The sequence below is a fragment of the Oncorhynchus mykiss genome, chromosome 28 (assembly GCF_057628025.1).
Source record: "Oncorhynchus mykiss isolate SJ-2025 chromosome 28, ASM5762802v1, whole genome shotgun sequence".
Lineage (NCBI taxonomy): Eukaryota > Metazoa > Chordata > Actinopteri > Salmoniformes > Salmonidae > Oncorhynchus > Oncorhynchus mykiss.
The window spans coordinates 10746402-10767657 of NC_143049.1; the positions used below are offsets into that span (position 1 = coordinate 10746402).

General features: G+C 42.4%; 1 pseudogene; it reads right to left on the minus strand.

The window, feature by feature from the left end:
* Positions 1-5273: 5273 nt before the first annotated feature.
* The window catches only part of LOC110508157 (proteasome subunit beta type-11-like), a 41735-nt pseudogene continuing 25752 nt past the window's right edge, over positions 5274-21256 (minus strand).

Sequence of the window (21256 nt, forward strand, 5' to 3'; positions counted from 1 at the left end):
AATTAAAGAGCAGCAATAAATAACAATAGCGGGGCTATACAGTTGAAGTCGGAAGTTAACCTTAGCCAAATACATTTAAACTCAGTTTTTCACAATTCCTGACATTTAATCCTAGTAAAAACTCCACTTTATTTTAAGAATGTGAAATGTCAGAATAATAGTATAATGAGAGAATGATTTATTTCAGCTTTTATTTCTTTCATCATATTCCCATTGGCATAGAAGTTTACATACACTCAATTAGTATTTGCTAGCATTGCCTTTAAATTGTTCAACTTGGGTCAAACGTATTGGGTAGCCTTCCACAAGCTTCCCACAATAAGCTGGGTGTAATTTACAACATTTAACGGGCCAAACTTATTGGCCCATTGGGACCATTTCCCAAGCACCTTGGACTCCTGAGTGGCGCAGCGGTCTAAGACACTGCATCTCAGTGCAAGAGATGTCATTACAGTCCCTAGTTCGAATCCAGGCTGTATCACATCCAGGCCGTGACTGGGAGACCCATAGGGGCGGTGCACAATTGGCCCAACATTGTCCTGGTTTTGTCATTGTAAATTAGAATTTGTTCTTAACTGACTTGCCTAGTTAAATAAAAAAAGATCTCTGTGCAGTCAGACATTTGATCATTTTGTGCCACCGGGGCCACAATAATTTGCCCCCTCTCTGATTGTCTGAGTGTGATCCCCTCCCCATGGGTTACTGCAGCTAGTGTTGGCATCACTGCCACTACAAGCTTTGAGAATTTCCTTGTACTGTATATTATGCTCACCCATCCGGGGGCATTGGCTTTGTAGGACCAACTTTTCCAGGCAGCCACACACTCTTGAAGGGGCAGTGCTGCTTTAGTGGATCTCTGACTGCATTTATCTTTCTATCTTGGCTGCGTATAGGCTACTTGCAGTAGGCAGATAAGGACTTCTCCTTGTTGTATGGGTCGCTTAGTTGGGTGTCTAGGGTATAGGGTTGGGGACTGTTCCATCACGATAGGACGATAAATAACCTATTGTTATGATTTATGTTCAAATGTACAGTATATCCCATGTCTGCAGAAAATGGAAAGCTCTCTCGGTCACAACTCCCAATCGCAGACACACATGGGCTCTGGCATTTGCAACCATTTTCCTTTTGCAGTCACTTTTCCAAACACGAAAACACACACCCCACCTTCCATCACAATACACCTGCACATACACACAGACTGCGGCTTCGATGTCCTCTGTTGGCTGTCTTTTTTCTCCGTACCATGTTGATTCCTACCTTATTTTAGGCGTTTGAGTACTTTTCTGTTCCAGTTCCATATATTTGAAGATGTATTATTTCAATAATTATCCTTTCTTCTAATGCTGTCTTTTATCTATTTATAAATACTATTAATAGGAAGTCGAATACAAATTATTTTATAACATTCTCTGTCTTGAATGGTAGTGTATTTGTAGTTAATTTCTTTATCAATTGTATTTGATTGTTTTCCTTTTTTTTTCTCCTTTTTAATTTTTTATTTATTTTTACAATCCCTACAATGGAGAGTGTTGGGTGTTCCATTACTCGACTCCACTATGGGGATTTTGTATTATTTAGAATAGCCATGGAGTCCGTCATTATTCCTTCATTACTGTTTAGTGTCATTAGAGTGTCAGACGCAGAGTCAATGTAGGACACACACTGCAATTTAAGCTTCTATAAGTCACCTGATGTCCGCTTCGTAGAACAGTCATAGGCTGCGTCTCTAACGGCACCCTATAACCTACACTATAGTGTAGGTACTACTTTTGACCAGAAGTAGTGCGCTATATAGGGAGTAGGGTGCCATACATGATCATATATTACTTTCTGCGTGAGTGGGTACTTACACAGAACCCTAGAACATCTGTCAATCACGCCGTTCGAGCCACTAGAGCCTGTGTTAGTCGGCAGTGCCATTGCCACATCCATCCCTCCGGATCATCTGTCAATGGCGTCCTCCCCTCCTCTCTCATTACCCTCGCATCCACTTCCAGCCTGAATTACAATTGCAGAGTCAGTAAACAGGCAGGAAGCCGAGGGGCTGGGCCTGAGTAATGAGCTCTGAGGTGTTTAATTAATGCCTCCCCTTCCACTGGTGTACTGGGCGGGCGTTCAGGCCAGAGGGAGATGGCATTGATCGGGCTGGGCCTGAATGGACCTGCGGGGTTGGTGGAGGGGGGAGGTGGGCGATGGACCGAGGTCGCCCTGGGGGAGATTAAGTGGAAATCTAGGAGAAGAGAGAGGACTTCACGCCTCGCTGCAGAGTCTGGCTCTGGCTGAGATGGGTCTGCAGAGGCCTGGCAATGAATGTCAAAAACCCTGCAGTCCTTCGAGAAATTTCAAACCTCCAAAAGCACTGTACTTTACTTCCCCCAGATACATGCAGGCAGGCAGAGAGCTAGCCTATTTCCATAACTAGTACGGCCGATGATGTGATGAATCTAAACTGAAATAATTTAATCGTGCATGTCATAAACTAGTCATTTCATGTTGGATACATGAACACGGTGCTCCGTACACCACACTGCCATGTAGCATATACAAAATTCTAAAAAAGACATTTGAATTTGGTGCACACCCCCCACATACAAGGTCAGACACACAGCAACTTAAACGATGTGTCGCCCTGACAAATGTTAGTACATACAAACAATACCAAGCGCTAAAACCAGCAGGCTCTCAAAATGTATCTTGATACCCTGAAAAAAAAAAAACAGAATCGAGATGCAATCCACTCTCCAGTCCTACAGGGCATGATGGTCGCCACATGTTAAAAGGACAACAGCAATAAAAAAAACAAGTGCCACATAGGAGTAAGTGGACTGGCCATGGCAGAGACCATCGCTCTTACTGCCATGTCTTTAGTGGCTCCTTTTGACCCCCTGTCTGTATGCCCGGGAGGCCCTTATGCTGCTGACGATAAAACAGACATGCCACATTTATACAGTCAGGTGTCATGACAAGGGCCAAACAGCCCTGAGCCCCGGGGCTCATCTGGGACACGCTGTGCTAATAGTGGAGCTATCATTATCACCATCACCATCATCAAGAGCAACATGCAGCAGCAACTGTGGCAGCAACCCACTCTAAGTGCCTAGAAAGGACAAGGACCCGACTCGAAAAGGGACCGGCCCTGTCAGACTGCACGTAGAGACTGCCAATGTTTATCTCAGTGAGGCTTTTATTCATTCGTGCAGCCAAATGAATTGATGGGAAAGCCATTGCCAAAACCAGGAGAGGGGAAAAACAGGCTAGAGGACACCGCGCAGCAGCAGCCGCCACTGCCGAGCCCGGAGGGATGAAAAACGGCACCTCTCAAATGAGGCGAGAGCAGCAGCCTCTTGCGCGACCGATGATAGGGATGCGCAAAAAAGCACGAACACAATTATCCCTCGAAACTGGCATGAGTTTAAGGACTCGAGCACGCTGATTACACGACGCCCCAAGGGCCTTCGGGGTGGACACGAGACAGCGCGCCCAGAAACATTACCTCAGCCAAATAACACTTCTCATTTGTTTGGTTGATGTACGTACAGCATCCAGGATGAGAGAAATGAATAGCTATTACTCTGGTACACTCAATCATCACCGACGGCACACACTCGTGTATCTTTGTGTTTTTCTCTATGATCTTGGAGCTCACACCTTCAATGGGATAACGGTTTTAGATAAACATGAAGTTTGAAGTGGATCTGTGCTCATCCAGGACTCTCCTCCCCCAGGAGTCTTGGCCTTAATCAGATCGAGTGGCTGAGACCAAAATCACATATGACCACCTGACAGATGGCATAACGTGGGCACAGAGGTTATTTTCTGACACTGAAAATCATCATGCTGGCACCTTCCAATATCGCCAGCTGGTCTTTTTCTAAATGCTCGCTCTCATTTAGGTTCAAACAATGTTATTTTCACCATTTGTCACGCCATCCCCCCCGATGTCACAATCCAGTAGTCGATTTGAAAAGCATTGCGAGAGTGGAGAGAGCAAATCATAACGGAGGTAGTGACACTGAAAAATGTCAGACATTGAGAGCCAAATGGCCCTATACCATGGGTGAAGACCTCCGGTCATGGCTGGCTACAGGTTGTATAAGCCTTCCATTCCAGTTCTTCCATACAAGAAAGCACATCATGCTCGAAAGAGAAGACCAACATTAGTTTAATACTAGAATCATGTATTATAAATCCTGCACTTATCCTTAAAATAGTCTATACCCACATTACCTTTCAGTGTCATATCAAAGTGGTCTACTTACCAGGAAGTTAAGTGCTCTGTATGATTCCAGCTTGCCATTGTGATGGTGTGGGTCCACCATGGTGTAATTCTCATCTCTTCATTTACTCAGCGCAGAGAGCTGGAAAGGAAGGCTCATTTCCATTTATTGAAATCCCGTTTATATTCCATCTGCTAACTATCCACCTGTGAAACTAGTTTTTAACCATGGCTGGAAGGTGCAGGGGCTTCGACGGCTACCAATCGCTTTTATTAGTGTTTATTTCCCGCCATAAAACCACTGAAGGGACTCACACAGCCCCGCGCAGATCATTACATTGTAAAGCACAGGGACAGAGCGACATATAACATTAGCATTGAGAAGCTAAGTGTGTCGGAGAGAGAAAAAAATATATATATACATTTCCCTTCCAATTAATGAAAAAAATATATATAAAACCATTGGAGGGGAAGTTAAGTGAGGGGGAAAATATACCGTTTTCCACACAGGAAGCACAATTAGTGATAGATATGTAATTTGCAACTCCTATAGTTGAAAGGTAAACACTGCAGCTACTCCCCAATGATCACAGAGCAGGGTTTAGAGCTATAGCTGTCGGTTGAGGAACAGAATACCTCAGGATCTCAACAGATGACAAAATACCAACAGAAAATGGGGAAAGGAGCTATATCAAGGGATGGAGAAAAGAAGAAAAAGATCAAATGACAGAAGTGAGAATGTGTTGTGTGTATGAATAAAATACACATCTACAGTAAACACAGGAGGAAAAACAAGAGGACCTAAATCAAATAAAAACACATTTCATGTTTACAAAAACATCAAAGGTTTACTGAGAAAAGATTTGCTTTCCCAGTTTTTGTTAGAAGGTAGATCTGTAACGTTGTAAGAGATGCAGACTATTCCTACACCGAGTAAGAGGGATTTGACTCATCAGCCTCTTCACTAGAAAACGGCACCCCCTTTCTGAAACACGTTGTGTGTGGGAACTGCAGCAAACTGTTCGTGAAATGAATCCATCCCTCCTTCCCCTCTCTATATGTTCTGTTCCTGGTATTGGTGGTGCAGCTTCAATACGTCTTCCTGGTTCAAATTGACCTGTCCTCCGCTATAGGCGTCTCGGTATGTGGCCTGGTAGATGGCTCTGCGGCCCAACTCGCACGCCTCCTCTACAGACATACTCTGTCTCAGCCCGCTGTCCACCACTCCATACGCATACATGGAGCTAGAGCCCACCGCAAATAGGTCCCCACACACACGGTTCCCCTCTGAGTCCACGTAGTACAGCCCTAAAGAGGTAGGAGTCAGGAGTCAGTCTGTACCATCTGACATTCAGGGAGGGGCGGGGAGTATAGCAAGGTAAGAAAGCAGCAAGGTTCGTTGCACAGGCTTCATGAATTCTGACTCAGGTGTTGAACTTTGTCAGGGAAATTGAGAAGGTACACACACACACACACACACACACACACTTCTCTCACACACACATAATAGATCCACACACACAGTGCGGTGCGGTGCCCTCCAGAGGGAATGTGAACAGCTGCATCCTCTCCGAGTAAACCAAGCCCAACGAAACCTGCTGATGAGGCGCACCCCGACACACTGCCTGTCTGTCCTCCCTCCCTTCCCGGGGAACTGCTCCGGGCCTTATTGATCCCTCCCAACACATCCAAATTAATTATCGACCCGTACCTGGTCCAAGTAGGTGACCTGACCTCGGAACTCAGAGGAAAGACAGAGAAAGAGACGGCCAAAGAACAACATCCACACAATAACAACTATATTCATATTTACACTCGCCCACTCACATAAGCTACACTTGATAATGCAAGTGTAACCCTCTCACCAGGCTCGAATTTGACTCTCACGACATTAACTTACGATATTAACTTAACTTATCTCAAATAAGAATCCCCATTGTAAACTATCTAGGGTGATGAAAACTAGGGTATTAACTTCAGATGGAATGATTATAGATTTTTGTTATCGTATGAGGATATACTTTCCCATGCATTAAATGAAATTGAAACAGGAAATGACTCCGCCAAGGCCACCTACATAAGGGTCAAGATGTGTTTCATTACATTTTCAATGCACCACATCAGAATAAATATAAAATAATAAACCCCAATGAGTCGTGCACAACCCATGTCCAAATTATTTCAAGCTGGCTTAACTTCGCTAGCGCGCGTTGGAGCTCAAAAGAAAATGACAACACACATAAAGTCCAGAAGCACCCCACCGTTGTGGTTACTCACTACTCGTATATATTCCCTCAGCGAAGTGTGGCAGTTCTGTGCAGATTTCCTCACAAGATCCACAGCAAGCAAAGCTATCAATGCAGACAGTACTCTTTAGCAGTAACCGATATCCCATGGGAACATGAACTCGTTAATCTTTCCCAAGCAATTCTCTCTCGGTTTGACACGATTCTAGGATAACCTCAAGGCTGTCAAATACCTCCACGATGAGAGGGTAGCTTCAGTCTTTACTAAGTATTTCTTAACAAAATTATAACAACTCTCTTATAAAATAAAATCGGTATTTCCCTTCAAAACTCGGTAGGTATGGGTTTGGTTCTATTTTTATCGTCTTCTTTTATTATTTTTCTTCACCAAGGGTCATAATGTAATGTCCATCCTTTTCTCAACTTCTCTCTCCCTCTCTTTTTTCCCCCCAGGCCTCCCGTTAACCAGGTCAACTCTCCCATTGGCCACAGCTTAACAAGTGACCTTATTGGTCAAAACGTAAACTTAAACACTTATACATTACCAAGTAATTATAACAAATAAACGAAATACTTGGTTCTAACAAGGGTATTACACAAGCATGCACACACACAGTCATAATGGAGGCTGGTGTATCTGCAAGGATGACTTGTGAGACAGTTTGTTCCCCAACATGACTCACAGAGGGCTTGATCACAGTGACGCAGTGGCAGAGTGACTGGCACCACCAGCCTGCGTTGTGTTCCTCCACCAGAGAGCCAACCTACAGATGATGAATCAGAAAGGGAAAGGCCTGTTTATCTTAATACCATCACAACGTGAACCTGTGAGAATTGTGCATCGCACACACAGGCTAGTGTTGCACTGTATACCGAAACTAGAACAACGGTTTGGTACTAGTTCTGTCAATAGCAGCCAATGTGTGGTGTTCAATGTAGGCCTACATTTCATGAGACTTTAGAGAAGAGAAGAACATGCCGGGCTTGACATTAACCTGTTTATCCACTTGTCCTTCAGACAAGGTGACTGAAAATGTTGGGTTTGATGCAAGAAACCACTTCACAAAATAAAATGCATCATTATTTTTATTTTATTTTTTATTTTACCTTTATTTAACCAGGTAGGCAAGTTGAGAACAAGTTCTCATTTACAATTGCGACCTGGCCAAGATAAAGCAAAGCAGTTCGACACATACAATAACACAGAGTTACACATGGAGTAAAACAAACATACAGTCAATAATACAGTATAAACAAGTCTATATACGATGTGAGCAAATGAGGTGAGATAAGGGAGGTAAAGGCAAAAAAAGGCCATGGTGGCAAAGTAAATACAATATAGCAAGTAAAACACTGGAATGGTAGATTTGCAGTGGAAGAATGTGCAAAGTAGAAATCAAAATAATGGGGTGCAAAGGAGCAAAATAAATAAACAAAATAAATACAGTAGGGAAAGAGGTAGTTGTTTGGGTTAAATTATAGGTGGGCTATGTACAGGTGCAGTAATCTGTGAGCTGCTCTGACATTTGGTGCTTAAAGCTAGTGAGGGAGATAAGTGTTTCCAGTTTCAGAGATTTTTGTAGTTCGTTCCAGTCATTGGCAGCAGAGAACTGGAAGGAGAGGCGGCCAAAGAAAGTATTGGTTTTGGGGGTGACCAGAGAGATATACCTGCTGGAGCGCGTGCTACAGGTGGGTGATGCTATGGTGACCAGCGAGCTGAGATAAGGGGGGACTTTACCTAGCAGGGTCTTGTAGATGACATGGAGCCAGTGGGTTTGGCGACGAGTATGAAGCGAGAACCAGCCAACGAGAGCGTACAGGTCGCAATGGTGGGTAATATATGGGGCTTTGGTGACAAAACGGATTGCACTGTGATAGACTGCATCCAATTTGTTGAGTAGGGTATTGGAGGCTATTTTGTAAATGACATCGCCGAAGTCGAGGATTGGTAGGATGGTCATTTTTACAATGGTATGTTTGGCAGCATGAGTAAAGGATGCTTTGTTGCGAAATAGGAAGCCAATTCTAGATTTAACTTTGGATTTGAGATGTTTGATGTGGGTCTGGAAGGAGAGTTTACAGTCTAACCAGACACCTAGGTATTTGTAGTTGTCCACGTATTCTAAGTCAGAGCCGTCCAGAGTAGTGATGTTGGACAGGCGGGCAGGTGCAGACAGCGATCGGTTAAAGAGCATGCATTTAGTTTTACTTGTATTTAAGAGCAATTGGAGGCCACGGAAGGAGAGTTGTATGGCATTGAAGCTTGCCTGGAGGGTTGTTAACACAGTGTCCAAAGAAGGGCCAGAAGTATACACAATGGTGTCGTCTGCGTAGAGGTGGATCAGAGACTCACCAGCAGCAAGAGCGACATCATTGATGTATACAGAGAAGAGAGTCGGTCCAAGAATTTAACCCTGTGGCACCCCCATAGAGACTGCCAGAGGTCCGGACAGCAGACCCTCCGATTTGACAAACTGAACTCTATCAGAGAAGTAGTTGGTGAACTAGGCAAGGAAATCATTTGAGAAACCAAGGCTGTCAAGTCTGCCATTGAGGATGTGGTGATTCACAGAGTCGAAAGCCTTGGCCAGATCAATGAATACGGCTGCACAGTAATGTTTCTTATCGATGGCGGTTAAGATATCGTTTAGGACCTTGAGCGTGGCTGAGGTGCACCCATGACCAGCTCTGAAACCAGATTGCATAGCAGAGAAAGTATGGTGAGATTCGAAATGGTCGGTAATCTGTTTGTTGACTTGGCTTTCGAAGACCTTAGAAAGGCAGGGTAGGATAGATATAGGTCTGTAGCAGTTTGGGTCAAGAGTGTCCCCCCCCCTTTGAAGAGGGGGATGACCGCAGCTGCTTTCCAATCTTTGGGAATCTCAGACGACACAAAAGAGAGGTTGAACAGGCTAGTAATAGGGGTGGCAACAATTTTGGCAGATAATTTTAGAAAGAAAGGGTCCAGATTGTCTAGCCCAGCTGATTTGTAGGGGTCCAGATCATGCTTATTTAAGATAGTTAGGAAGGCATTTAAAAAAAATAACCAGGCATCCTCTACTGACGGGATGAGATCAATATCCTTCCAGGATACCCCGGCCAGGTCGATTAGAAAGGCCTGCTCCCTGAAGTGTTTCAGGGAGCGTTTGACAGTGATGAGTGGAGGTCGTTTGACCGCTGACCCATTACGGATGCAGGCAATGAGGCAGTGATCGCTGAGATCTTGGTTGAAGACAGCAGAGGTGTATTTAGAGGGCAAGTTGGTTAGGATGATTATTCTCATACCATTATTAGAGAAACAGACTAATTACACTACCCTTTGCCTATTGTCTACTTAGCTTACTCAAGACTGTCTCAAAATACAACACTGCCCCTTTAAGACATAAAAAAGCTGTTTACCTGACTTGCTTTTCAAAGATGGATTGAAATGCACACATTTTGTGCTCTTTTATGAATCAATCACTCCCCAATTGTTGACTAGAAATAAGTAGGCTAATAACTCACTAACTAGCAATGAATATGAACAAATGTGCACAGGTGGCTACATGCAGCTCTCACTTTGATATCAAAACAAACACATCTACTCACAACCACTCATGCTATAAACACAGTCCAGTTCAAAGTGAATGGCACAGATCCATATATGGCACATTGGCTAAATGCAGCTCTGATTGGTTATGGTGCAACGGTCTGAGTCATGCCTGTCAAAGCAATAGAATCCTACTCCAATACACTCTGCCTACAAGAAAATCTCTCGCAGTTAGTTTTGCATACTAAATCTTGCATAGTTTGTTTTGTTTCGGCATGTTACATTGAAATACTGTTTTTCTTTGAGCACAATTCCCACAGTAGTGCGAAACGTTGATAGTGTTAACTAAAGGAGAAAACTTGTGTGAAGAAAGTTGGGTGAAGTTCAATCTGCTGCTTCTCTGCATGGGCTGCACATGGGCAGCTTAGAGAGAACATTGTTGGGAAGCGGGAGGGTGGGTGGATGGGTTATCTTTGTCTGCATTTCTATGATTGTTTTTGTACCCGTAACCCCCATCTGAAAAATTACAACTTAAATGTTTTTTTTGGCCAAACCAGCTTTATTTTGGTGTTACTGCCTTGATTCCATCTGAAACACACTGAAATGATTGAGTTTCCCTCCCAGATTTAAAAAAAAATGCGTTGCGGTATCATGTTTACAATTTAAAATGACTGAAAATGTACACATTCAGTGTATTGTTCATTTTAGGGGATATCATCTAGGCCTATATGATCATGGCTATTTTCTAAGAGAACATTAAAACTTTTTTTTTTTTACATTTAACCTGTCTTCTGTTGAGGTTTAATGATTTTACTGCAAGATATGAATTGCCACAATTACAGTATGTTTGTTCTTCAAATGAAGTGTTTTATTAAAACTTTATCAAATGGAAAAATGGGACTAAAATAAAACAGAACAGATGCTCAATTAGGTTTTGGGCCCATATGTGTTAAGAGATAAATGCGTGTCAGTTAAATTAGTGAAATAATTTCAACATGTGTCTGCAACTCTTTGTGAATTGCAGTGTCATTTAAAAAAAAATAGAAAATGTGTTTAACTAACCCACAGATTTCTTCATAAAGAACCTTGTAAGAGTCTGCTAACTTCCACAGGCTTCAACGTTCCTTTTAAGAGGCATTTTGTCAGCTATCTGCACTACAGGTATGATTGAGGAATGATGCAAGTGTTAATCATGGGCTTTGCTACACAGAAAGCAGCAGTTTACTACTCCATTGTCAACACTTTGATTCAATTAGTAGACCTATCAATATCTTAGAAAATACCATATAGTATTATTAGCTTTTAAAACAATTTTCTTTTATCATATTTTCGACCAGAGTGGGGATATCGCTCCACCAGCCTAACTATTGTTCCTGCAGTGAGGATGATTCACTATCTTCATTGAACGTTTTCATAATGTATCTGCAGATAATCGCCCAAAAGCGTACTAGTATGCAAATTAGGGAGCCAAATGACCGGCTCTTACAAATGGGATTCGGTAGGCTACTGACGAGTCACTCACTTTAACGTCATTGTCTGGCAAGTCATGATTGACTTCATACCGAAAATACTAACTAGCTCTTTAGTTGACTTGTCGCGATGCAATACCATTGACATATAACTACGTTGTATGATGTATGAATGGCGACGATATGAAATGGACTTTATTCAGTCAATTCGACACCATTTATAAACGAGTCAAGCTTCCTGTTCGTCAATCAAATCACAGTAAGCCTATACGCCAGCGCTTCGTGGCTGAATATGAAACACGCTAAATTGAATAAATGGTGCCAGAAAACAATAGGCTTAGCGGATTTCGACTCGTCGTTACCACATTATACGGGACGTGCAAATTGACTCACAGACGATGAAGGAGCTTCATGCTCTCTTCCTACGTGAAAATAAATTAGCCTGCAACCACACTGTACACAACACACACGAAGTACCAGAAGGCGGAACAGACAGCAGATTGACAGGTGCCTGTCCTATCAATAGATAGCTAGAAGATGCATATGCCTATCGTTCGTTCTAGCGGGAGAGGTCTTCCGAATTCAAAAGTAGCATAGATCATTTATATTGTTCGTTGTAGCGAGAGAGTGCGCAGCTGATTTTTTTTCTGATTTGCGAATTGTTAAAAAGTGTCCAAGTTCATTTAAATGGGAAAAGTACCCGGCTGAAAATGTGTGTAACCGGCGCTGGTGGAAAACACTGGGAAATAGATTGTTTATCATCTGTAGATCCGTGAAATCAACCAAAACAAGTTAAACTCAATGCATAAACATATTCAATAGGAGTATGCATTAATTCACCTGTAATGTGAATAGGCCTAGACTACATCTTGATTTACCCAGTTAATCAATAGAGATTTACCATTCAAATACATTGCCATTATGTAGTTAGGTTTTATGATTGGTTCATTAATGCATAGATGTACATCAAATTTCAACATTTTTGAGAGCCATTTTTTTACTAGAAAAGTAATTTTCTTGAAGAAAATATGGTGTGCTTGCTAGATTGTATAGTAGTGGTAGTGTCTGGTTATAGTTGGGAAAAGTAGGTAGATTTAAACATGTATTGATTAATTGGCTGATTGATTGGATAGCCTTAACTTGTAAAAGTTGGTTTGGTGTCTCGAGCTTGAACGGTTCAACAGCTGTTGGTGGGTTATTTTTATAAGGGCACAAGGCGAGGCCCAGATGCAGACACGGGAGGAAGATGGTTTGAGTCTTTGATATTTATTAATAATCCAAAAGGGGTAGGCAAGAGAATGGTCGTGGACAGGCAAAAGGTCAAAACCGGTTCAGAGTCCAGGAGGTACAGTGTGGCAGGCAGGCTCGAGGTCAGGGCAGGCAGAACGGTCAGGCAGGCGGGTACAGAGTCCAGAAAACGGGCAAGGGTCAAAACCCGGGAGGACTAGCAAAAGAGAATAGAAAAGGCAGGTGCACGGGAAAAACACACTGGTTGACTTGACAAACTGGCACAGACAGACAGAAAACATAGCTTTAAATACCCAGGGGATAATGGGGAAGATGGGTGGCACCTGGAGGGGGTGGAGACAAGCACAAGGACAGGTGAAACAGATCAGGGTGTGACAATTTTATGCTGATAATGCAAATGTATATAGTTAGATTTGATAAAGGTTTATGTGACAAATAAAATTTGATTTGATTTGAAAAGAAAAAAAAAAAAACAAGCATTTCGCTACACTCGCATTAACATCTGCTAACCATGTGTATGTGACAAATAAAATTTGATTTGATTTTAATGAGAAGTCAGGATAGCCTGAAACATTTGAACATTGGTTTGGTGTCTCTACCTTCAACGGTTCAGGTTGGTGGGTTATTTTATGCTACTTTATGTAGGCAAGTGGTGGCTAATTTGAAGAATCTAAAATATATTTGAATTTATTGAATACTTTTTTGTTTCCTACATGATTCCATATGTGTTATTTCATAGTTTTGATGTCTTCACTATTATTCTACAATGTAGAAAATAGTCAAATAAAGAAAAAGGCTTGACTGAGAAGGTGTTCTAAAACTTTTGACCGGTAGTATATATATCTCTGTATTTTTTAAACATGTTCATTTTTGCAAATGTAAAATCGTTAAAGTTAAAAAGCATACATAGAAATCTAAGTAGGGGCAGTCTGATCATCTCAACGTTGGTTTGGAGTTGATAGCTTAAAGTTTGAATTTTTCAACAATATCTTCTCAAGCAATCCGAACTGGAGCAGTCTGGACATTTGGAAGTTGGTTTCGTGTTAATAGTTTAAATCATTGAAGCTCTATAATAAGACTATTTGAGAAATCTAGAGTTGTGCTTTGCCTTCAGCAAGCACATCTAATGATAATGAACTCAAAAGATGCCCAATGACTGAACAGATCAGTAGCGGAATTTCTGTCTGGATCATGTGCTGTTCTGTGACTTTGGCTAATATGCTTTTTTTTTGCCGTAGTATCGAGTATCATGATGGTATTGAGTATCGTGATAATTAACAAATAAACCATTGCCAGGTTTAGTATTGCCAGGGACCTCACGATACTTAAGTGCCGATAAGATGTGTATTGCAATTCACACAATTCTATATGTATTGCGCTTCGATACTGCAATTTTATTGCGATTTGATGTTCAAAATGTCTTGCTCGCTATACACCGAGAGTACAAAACATTAGGAACCCCTTTCCATGACAGACTGACCAGGTGAATGCTATGATCCCTTATTGTTGTCATTACACAATCAACTTCAATCAGTGTAGATGAAGAAGAAGAGACAAGTTAAAGTAGGATTTTTAAGCCTTGAGACAATAGAGACATGGATTTTTTTATGTGTGCCATTCAGAGGGTGAATTGGCAAGACAAAATATGTAAGTGCCTTTGAAAGGGGGTATGGTGGTAGGTGCCAGGCACACCGGTTTGAGTTTGTCAAGAATTGCAATGCTGTCGGGTTTTTCACGCTCATCATTTGACTGTGTGTATCAAGAATGGCCCGCCACCCAAAGGACATCCAGCCAACTTGACAACTGTGGAACGCATTGGAGTCAACAAGGGCCAGCATCCCTATGGAACACTTCTGACACCTTATAGAATCCATGTCCTGACAAATTGAGGCTGTTCTGAAGACAAAAGGGGGTGCAACTCAATATTAGGAAGGTGTTCCTGAATACTCAGCGTATACTGAATGCTCAGCGTACGTCTGCTGCAAAGAGACAAGATAACATGAGAAAATGAATGTTGATCAGTCAAGGAAATAGAAGTGCTAAAAAAATGCTGTCTCCCTATTTAAAAAGAAAAAAATACTGGAGTTTTGGCGCAGGTACAGTCAACTAGCGCCAGCTAACGCTACCTACAGTATGTAAATCTTTTTTCTTTATTGATACTTTGAGTCAAATATTGATAGATCGTCCACAAATAATGTAGCAAAATATAACTATTGATTTCAAGGATCATATCACCTCCACCCCACCTGACACCATAGACCCACTCCAATTTGCTTAACGCCTCAATAGGTCCACAGACGACGCAATCGCAATCACACTGTACACTGCCGTATCCTATCTGGACAAGAGTAATACCTATGTATACCTATGCTGTTCACCGATTACAGCTCAGCATTTAACACCATAGTAACCTCCAAACTCGAGACCCTGGGTCTCGACCCCGCCCTGTGCAACTGGGTTCTGGCCTCTCTGACAGGGTCCTGGACTCTCGGACAAACTTAAATGGTCCACCCACATAGACAGCGTGGTGAAGAAGGCGCAACAGCGCCTCTTCAATCTCAGGAGGCTGAAGAAATTTGGCTTGTCACCAAAAACAAACTTTTACAGATGCACATTCGAGAGCATCCTGTCGGGCTGTATCACCTCCTGGTACGGCAACTGCTCTGCCCACAACCGTAAGGCTCTCCAGAGGGTAGTGAGGTCTGCACAACGCATCACAAGCAAACTACCTGCCCTCCAGGACACCTACACCACCCGATGTCACAGGAAGGCCAAAAAGATCATCAAGGACAACAACCACCCAAGCCACTGCCTGTTCACCCCGCTATCATCCAGAAGGCGAGGTCAGTACAGGTACATCTAAGCTGGGGCAGAGAGACTGAAAAACAGCTTCTAACAGCCATCACTAACATTGAGTGGCTGCTGCCAACATACTGACTCAAATTTCTAGCCACTTTAATAATAAAAAATTGGATGTAATAAATGTATCACTAGTCACGTTAAACAATGCCACTTTATATAATGTTTACATACCCTTCATTACTCATCTCATATGTATATACTATGCTCTAAACCATCTACTGCCATCGCTCATCCATATATTTATTTGTACATATTCTTATTCATTCTTTTACACTTGTGTGTATAAGGTAGTTGTGAAATTGTTAGATTACTTGTTAGATATCACTGCACGATCGGAACTAGAAGCACAAGCATTTCGCTACACTCGCATTAACATCTGCTAACCATGTGTATGTGACCAATAAAATTTGATTTGATATACATCTCTCATACAAATCCTCCTGGCAGGTAAGAGCACAGTTCCCAGGCCAGTTAAGGCCAGTCAATTGGAGAACTGTTCTTTAAGAAACTGCTCTAGGAAGTCACATTTGCTTTCAACTGGCAAATTGCCCCTTCCTCCCTCTGATAATCACTGAGCTCCTATCTTTGCACCGGCATAATTTGCCATTTTTTGAGCCACGACTCTGAAGACTGAGAAGGATTTGTTAAAAATGTAATAGGGGAGACTTTTCTAAAATCAACCACTTATACTAAGAGGCACACAGGAAGGAGGAGGACAGCTCTTTGGGCCAGGCAGGGATAAAAGCATCAACACTTTTTCACATCACACCTGGAATCTATATAGAGAAAGCAGGATCGGATGAAAAAAAGAGAGGGGGGGAGAGTGCCTCCCTGAGAAGCGGCATAGAAGATAAGGAGGGGAGATGAGGGTGACACTTGTCGTGGCAGAACAAAATCATTTAACTTCATGAGCCAACAGAAACCTGCAGTAAGGCAGCGGGCTGTGCGCAACGGAACGTTCCGGCGTAACGCCTCGCCTTCCACTCCACCAGCCAGGTGGCAGGTGGTTAAGCTCTTTTTCACGTCAACGCTGAGGAGCGTCAGAGTGACAGCCTTCAGAAGAGCAGGGGCTGGCATCACAGATGAGCAGCTTCTGTCTGTCTGAATATGTCTGTCTGTCCTTCTCACTAGAACACATCACTGGCTCTGCTCCGAGGAGGAAAATAAAGTGAAAAAAATAACATGCTTCAAAAACAGACGCACAGCGTCACACACAAGGGAGCAGCAGCTTGCCTTTACTGTAGTGCCAGCTATCTGAGCAAATCCCCTGACTCACTCCAGAATCCTATGCGGTTTGGTTTGAAAGTGCAGTATTTGGCCGTCAATACACTATCTCGTCTTACTTAAGTTTACAGTGCCCCTTCACTTTTTCCACATTTTGTTATGTTACAGCCTTATTCTAAAATGGATGACATTGATTTTTTTCCTCCCCTCAATCTACACACAATACCCCATAATGACAAAGCAAAAACAGGTTTCTGGAGTTGTGTTTTGGGTCATTGTCCTGTTGAAAAACAAATGATAGACCCCACTAAGCGTAAACCAGATGGGATGGTGTATCGCTGCAGAATGTTGTCGTAGCCATGCTGGTTAAGTGTGCCTTGAAGTCTAAATAAATCACAGACAGTGTCACCAGCAAAGCACCATCACACCTCCTCCTCCATGCTTCACGGTGAGAACCACATATTGCAGAGATCATTCGTTCACCTACTCTGTGCCTCACTAAGACAGTGGTTGGAACCAAAAAATATCAAATTTGGACTCATCAGACCAAAGGACAGGTTTCCACCAGTCTAATGTCCATTGCTCTTGTTTCTTGGCCCAAGGAAGTCTCCTCTTCTTATTGATGTCTAGTAGTGGTCCTTTGCAGCAACTCGACCACAAAGGTCTGATTAATGCAGTCTCCTCTGAACAGTTGATGTTGAGATTAGGGATGCACGATATATTAGTAACCATATCTGAATCGGACGATATTAGCTACAAATGCCAACATCGCTATTGGCCCAATGTCTAGTTTAACACCGATGTGCAAAACCGATATCAAAGCATAGCATACCTATATAACGTAGGTAGATGACGTAATGACGGCACGAAAAATACAGCATTCCTAACCTAGCCCACAATGTCTGCAATGTGGATCTATTTTGAAGTTTCAAATTGAAGATAACAAAAGGGCCATGTGCAGCGTTTGTGCTACTATTATTTCCCGAGGAGGGTAGAAAGTCAAATCTTTCAATACCACTAATCTAATTACTCATTTGAAAGTGCATCACCCCCAAACATTCAGCGATTACTTAGAACAAAAGCAGAAAAACTAAACGCACACTTCCAACAACCTAACAAGTTCAAGTCGAGCAGTCATTTGAAAGAGTAAGAGAATGTCAGCGAGACAACTCAAAGGCGAAATCCATTAACGCCAAGATAATGGAATTCATTGCCCTTGACAATCAACCATTCTCTGTTGTGGATGATGTTGGCTTTCGCCGACTGGTTGAGCACCTCGAGCCCTGGTACACATTACTAAGTAGGGGATATTTTTCAGATGTTGCCCTACTGGAGTTACAGAGTATTGTTGAAACTCACATCCATGAGCTACTTGCTATGGGCTACTTGCTATACACTGCTATTAGCTTCACAACTGACATTTGGACCAGCGTTCTCAGCCCCCAGTGGGTCGACGAGGATTTCGTAGAGGAACGTCGTATTGCATGCTCAAGAATGTGCTGGTTCTCATACCGCTGCTGCCATCGCAATGGCATTTGAGAACATGTTTGAAACTTGGAGACATGAACACACTCCTAGCTCCATTTGAACAACTGACTCGAGAAATAAGCTCATCAACTGCGTCTGCAGCAGACGTGATGATACCCTCTGTCATGTCATTGAAACACCTGCTCAACAAAACTGATGACAGACCGTGGGTTAAATCTTGCAACAGTACTCTACTAGAGGCTGTGAACAAGCGAGTCGGTGGCATTCTCTCTGAGCCTCTTTACTGTGTCGCCACCATGCTCGATGCTAGGTACAAGGACCGCTACTTCGATACAGACAAGAAACAGGGTTTATGTGAAGTGTTACAGACACAGCTGGACAAGATGGAAACGGACGGTTTTGATTATATTTTACTGGTAATGGGGACATACGTAAATGCCAACAAAATAATGAGTGAGTGAGTGAGTGAGTGAGTGAGTGAGTGAGTGAGTGAGTTTAACTGTGCTAGAATGCTTAAAAGGCAGCTAAAATTTTCAATATTGGTAGCGTGTTTTTTGGCAAGGAAAATATTGGATATCAGTTGTGGCCAAAAATGGCATATCAGTGCATCCCTAGTTGAGATGTGTTTTTTACTTGAACTCTGTGAAGCATTTATTTGCGCTGCCATCTGAGTTGCAGTTAACTCTAATGAACTTATCCTCTGCAGCAGAGGTAACTCTGGGTCTTCCTTTCCTGTGGTGGTCCTCATGAGAGCCAGTTTCATTATAGCGCTTGATGGTTTTTGCGACTGCACTTGAAGAAAAGTTCAAAGTTCTTGAAATTTTCCGGAATGACTGACCTTCATCTCTTAAAGTAACGATGGGCTGTTGTTTCTCTTTGCTTATTTGAGCTGTTCTTGTCATAATATGGACTTGGTATTTTACCAAATAGGGCTATCTTCTGTATACCACCCCTACCTTGTCACAACACAACTGATTGGCTCAAACGCATTAAAGAAGGAAAGAAATTCCACAAATTAACTTTTAACAAGGCACCCCTGTTAACTGAAATGCATTCCAGGTGACTACCTCATGAAGCTGGTTGAGAAAATGCCAAGCGTGTGCAAAGCTGTCATCAAGGCAAACTGAGACTACTTTGAAGAATCTCAAATATAAAATACATTTGTTTTTGGTTACTACATGATTCCACATGTCTTATTTCATAGTTTTGATGTCTTCACTATTATTCTACAATGTAGAAAATAGTGGAAAATTAAGAAAAACCCTGGAATGAGTAGGTGTAGCCAAACGTTTGACTGGTACTGTAAGTACTGTAAGTAATCCAAACTTTTGACTTGTGATGGAAAGGCCCTTTAGTCAGTACTTTGTTGAAGCACTGTTAGCAGTGATTACAGCCTCGAGTCTCATTGGGTATGACGCTACAAGCTTGGCACACCTGTATTTGGGGAGTTGCTCCCATTCTCCTTTGCAGACCTTCTCAAGCTCTGTCAGGTTGGATGGGGAGCGTCGCTGCACAGCTATTTTCAGGTCTCTCCAGAGATGTTTGATCGGGTTCAAGTCCGGGCTCTGGCTTGGCCACTCAAGGACGTTCAGAGACTTTCCCAAAGCCACTGCTGTGTTGTCTTGGCAGTGTGCTTAGAGTCGTTGTCCTGTTGGAAGGTAAACATTCACCCCAGTCTGAGGTCCTGAGCGCTCTGGATCAGGTTTTCATCAAGGAACTCTGTACTTTGCCCCGTTCATCTTTCCCTCAGTCCTGACTAGTCTCCCAGTCCCTGCCACTGAAAAACATCACCCAGGCATGATGCTGCCACCACCATGCTTCACCATAGGGATGGTATTGGCCAGGTGCTGAGCGGTGCCAGGTTTCCTCCAAACGTGAGGCTTGGCATTCAAGCCAAAGAGTTCAATCTCCATCAGACAAGAGAATCTTGTTTCTCATGGTCTGAGAATCCTTTAGGTGCCTTTTGGCAAACTGCAAGCGGGCTCTTACATTTTGTTGTGTAACAGCCACAGGGGCAAAAATAAATCTAGGTCGACCGAGAGTCGTCTGTTCTTTCGACCAATCGATTGGTCGAAATGTTAAGTGTATTTTTCCATATATAGACATCCTATGTGTTTAAATCAAATTATCTATATGCACTGAGCTTGTCTGATGCTTTAAGTGCACTGTTTGATGAAAGAATGAAGACACACAAATGACGAGAGAGGGTCCGACCACAATTGATTTGATTGTGCAGGGCCCAGACTTCCTGCACTGTGTAAAAAAAATACAAAATAAATGGCGGCGGGTGACTAGCACCCACTGTCTCTCCTCCCTGCTGCAGCAGCCACCACAGAACATCAACAGTGTTAATCCCGCTGTCCGTGTTGCTGAAGCTGCAACATAATTACAGCCATTTCTGATTGAAAAGTTTGGTCACCGAAATCCCCTCATATGTTTACGAAAAGCATTCCTTATTCACTCAGCCCTTGCTCTCTTTACGTGACATGTATGCATCGCACACACGACCTATAGCCTATTATAATCACATCAATAAATTGGTTATAATAAACTCAGAACACCGTAACACAATGAAAGCAAAATGGATGCAGAGGACATGATAAATCAACTAAAAAAGGCGAATGTTAAACTGGTTGCTCGGGAGTTAAAGGGGAAGTCAGATGTGTGGAATAGATTTGACTATACCTGGAAAGTACTGGAGATCAAGAAAAATAAGGTCATGTAAGGAGCAAGTGCTGCGTGCATATTGTGTGTGACAAACAGGTGCTGTTAGATTACAATATAATTTGTCTGAGAAGCATACTAGAGAGTCTTTTGGAAAGTTTTCTTTTGGAAAATACTCTATTACAGCATAGACTAAAAAAAGTCACATTCATTCCATTCATTTTCCGAAATAGAATGGATTATTATTTACGCAAATTATTCAAGTGTGCATTTTTATTTTATATTAAACAAAAATGCTTGATTGCAT